The sequence below is a fragment of the Cebus imitator genome, unplaced genomic scaffold, assembly GCF_001604975.1.
Source record: "Cebus imitator isolate Cc_AM_T3 unplaced genomic scaffold, Cebus_imitator-1.0 Scaffold6, whole genome shotgun sequence".
NCBI classification, from domain to species: domain Eukaryota; kingdom Metazoa; phylum Chordata; class Mammalia; order Primates; family Cebidae; genus Cebus; species Cebus imitator.
This window is the reverse complement of record NW_016107321.1, coordinates 5,955,702-5,959,687: the sequence shown is the minus strand read 5'-3', so window position 1 is coordinate 5,959,687 and position 3,986 is coordinate 5,955,702. Positions and strand designations below refer to the sequence as shown.

Genomic DNA, 3,986 nt, shown 5'->3' with positions numbered 1-3,986 from the left:
TCCAGATTAACAAATTCATATTGAGCGCTGATAAGTCTAATGAATCATTGAGCAACACCAAAGTTAGAAAACGGTTGATCTCATTGGAGATTAACTTTGAATGTGTTGCTCCTGGTTTTATAATCACCTGACAGGTTCTTCCTGTCTGCTGCTCAGACAAGATTAATCCATGGAGACCATGGCATTGCAGTAAAGAAAGAGTTTAATTGATTTGAGGCTGGCCTTGCATAGAAAAAGAGATACTACTCAATCTCCCTGAAAATTTGGAGGCTAGTACAGTTCAGAGTCAAGTACAGTTTAGTGGGCAGGGAGATAAGGAAGGGAGAGTGCTGATTGGCTGAGGATGCAATCATAGGGGTATGGAGAACAGCCCTCTTGTGCTCAGTCCACTTCTGGGTGGGGACCCCCAGAGGAGGTGCTGGTCTGGCTGGGGCCATCTGGTAGTCAGAAATGCAAAAGCCTGACAAGCCATCTCAAATGGCCAGTCTCAGGGTCTCCAAAAGTGATGTCATTTGCAGGAGTAGTCAGGGAAGTTGCATATCTTGTGACCTCTGGAATAATGGCTAGTAGTCATTTTTGGTTTTTTTTTGAATTAGAAAAAGTATTTATTTCTGCTCCTTTCATACATATTATTGTTCAAGAAACAGTCTTACATGCATATCTGAAATAATCTACCATCACGTACTCTAGTTAAAGGCAAAGGACCATAGATGAAGCTGATTAGCTGTCCAGAGTTCTCAGCTAATGGAAACTTGCTTCTTGGTTTTATGTTAATTTCTGAAAATCAGAAATGTCATTTCCAAAAAACGTTAAGGGGTTGTAAAAAATAATCACTTTATTTGATATTGTAGTTGTAGATACTGAGTATATTTTCTTTAAGAAATGAAAAACTACGAAGAAAATGCCACTCCACATCATTAGCATAGCAATAGGTCAGCAGGAAAAAAAAAAAAAAAACTGCGATAAAGTTGTCTCTTTAATATCAAGAAGAAATTCTAGTCCAAGCTTCAATACACTTCCTGTTTTTTCACTAGATATTTCTTTTACTGCTGCTTTTCATTCTTGTCCACATTTCATATTAGAGGATTGATACAGCCTTGAAAACTTCATTGACAGGAGCAAATCCAGTATCCACTGATTTCTTCTCGAAGTCACTCTAACCCATCAGATAGCCCGGTAGTTTCATTCTCATGAATACTCTAGCCATGAAAAAACTCAATAGGACGCAGATGAATCCAATGAATAGAAGAAGACATCTATTGAATTCTGGGATATTTGGTGCATTCAGTTGGTCCAGGATTATGAAACCTAAACCTTCCATTGTAAACAGGAAGCTGGATATAAGTCCTTCCATAATATATTATCTATTTACTTTGTAAAATAGACTTTGGCGCCCATGTTCGTCAGTCATAGAGCCAATACTTGGAGGTTCAGCAATAACATCATAAATGATTCCTCCAGCGATGAGGAGGTAAGACACCGCCACCAGAGTGTACACAGTCATGGCCAACGGCAAGCGAAGCCAGGGCAGCTTCTTCAGCTTCAGGTTGAGACATTCGAGGACTAAGAACAGGACACGGTACAAAGTCTCCATGTTGGTGGCAGCAAGGGCAGCTGGTAGTCATTCATGCCTGCATTTTAGCAGAGTTCAGAACCCTCTCATCCTCCTAACCTGGTTAGTTTTACAAGGGTGGTTTAGTTTTGGGGAAGGGGTATTATCATTTAAATTATAAACTAAATTTCTCCCAAAGTTAGCTTGAACGAAACCCAGGAATGACCAGAGGCGGTTTGAGATTAAAGGCAAGATGGAGTTAGTTAGATCAACAGATCTCTTTCACTGTCATAATTTTCTCACTGTTTCAATCTTTGCAAAGGTGGTTTCAATCCAATTAAAATAGGGAAGAAAAAGTGTCTAGACACTGGATCTTGGACACACCCTCATCTTAATGCCTTGGCATTTGCTCCTCCCCCTGTTGAGACACCGGCTCCCGCAACTCCCGGGGATATTCAATGGCTCTGTCTCTCAATTCCTTCTTGGATCTGCTACATTCAGCTTCCTCAGAAAGCCTTCCTTGTTCACCCGATTTGAAGCAGTGCTGTCTTCAACTCCAACCCTTTCTTCTGCTCCAACGTCTTCATAACACTTAATTCTACCCAACATTAGCGTACATAGCTATTTGTTCATACATTATGGTCTGTTTTGTTTGTTAGAATGTACACTCCATGAAGGCAGACACTTTACCTAGCACACTGAAGGCACTCAATAAATATTAGTTGGATGAATGAATGATTAGATGAGTGAATGAATGACCATTTGGCTTATCACATAACTAAAGAGTCTTGCTGAGGTCCAGGAAACAGAGACCTAGTGAGGAAAGAGGCTGTCCTCTCACCTGCAGGTCACCTGCATAGCTGCCTCTGCTGCTACAAGGAACATCTTTTTTTTTGCTAATTACATAACAAGAAACTCCACTTTTGGCTGGGTGTGGTGGCTCATGCCTGTAATCCCGGTACTTTGAGAGGCCAAGGCGAGAGGATCACTTGAGCCCAGGAGTTCGAGACTATCCCGGGCAACACAGTGAGACCCCATCTCTACAAAAAATACAAAAATTAGCCAGGTATGGTGGTACATGCCTGTAGTCTCAGCTACTCGGGAGGCTGAGGTGGGAGGATCACCTGAGCCTGGCAGGTGGAGGCTGCAGTGAGCCGAGATCGCACCACTGCACTCCAGCCTGGGTGACAGAGTGAGACCCTGTTTAAATAAATAAATAAATAAATAAAACTCTACTTTCTGTAAATCATGAATGCGGATATTTTAGAATAGCTATATTTATTAGTATTTTCAAAACCTAATTGGGCCTTATGGATTAAAAAGTATATTAGCCAAAAGCATTTTGACTCAACACAATTATACCCAGTGGCATTAGAAGAGAAGCACTTAATGATAAATTATGCTTGTGCCTAACAGAACATTTGCACTAAACGGGTAACATATTCATTTTCTATTTCAATTTCCACATCGTTTGTAGAGAGCTTCATTACATTCACCCCAAACCTAAGTGAAAGGTTGAGCCTGTACATCAGGATTCTGACTTCCCCATTTACTCCAGGCTCTTAAATTGCTTATTTTCTATTTCTATAAAAGCTAGGGATCAAGGAGGATTCACACAAAAATCAGGGGATTTAACAAATATTAGTTCATCTCCCTTAGGGAACCCAGTGCCAGAAGAGCAACCACAAAGTTAAAAAATAATTATTCATTACAGGGAGGCAGAGGTGAACAGAAGACAGAGACAAGGACAAGGTCATGACCAGAAGAGGGTGATTTTTTTTCACAAAAGCTAGAGACATAAGGAAACATAATAGCTCCCTTTTTCTGAAAGGTAAGGAAGGACAACTATGAAATTAGTGGACTATCAAGGGAATTAAGTCTTGTTCTATTCAGTATATTTCATCCTCAAATCATAACACTTATGGAAATGTGGAGAGTTGGGGTAATAGTGTAAGAGTCTTATATTTTCCGTGGGCTGTGTGCAGTTGATCGCGTTTTGTACATTCCGCTGGTAGCACTTATCTTGCTGCACTGTACCATTTGTTTACACTTGCCTGCAACATGGCAGATTATGAACTCTTGCAGGGCTGGGCCTCTGGACTCATAATCCTCTGTAAACCAGTACAACCCATTAAACATTTCTTGGATCAACTATGGAGCAGACGCCCTTTGCCCTACAGTTCCTCGACACTCATTCAATATTCAATTAAATCCAGAAGGTCTAGAAACTTCTTAGTCCAGCAATGAAATCTAGTGGTTTGTCAAGAGTCAATTGGTGTTTTGTTGTTTCTTTAAAAAATAGATTAGAATTACTTAAAAATTTTCTATGGGAGGCTGAGGAGGGAGGATTACTTGGGCCCAGGAATTCAAGGCTGCAGTGAGCTATGATTGCACTACTGCACAGCAGCCTGGGTGACACAGTGAGACTCTGTCT

General features: G+C 40.7%; 1 pseudogene across 1 annotated transcript; it reads right to left on the bottom strand.

Annotated features, from left to right (window-relative positions):
- Nucleotides 1–814: 814 nt before the first annotated feature.
- LOC108311062 lies at nt 815–1,706 on the bottom strand (annotated as a pseudogene). Its single transcript, XR_001828037.2, has one exon. The product of XR_001828037.2 is annotated as an oligosaccharyltransferase complex subunit OSTC-like (transcript).
- Nucleotides 1,707–3,986: the final 2,280 nt, after the last annotated feature.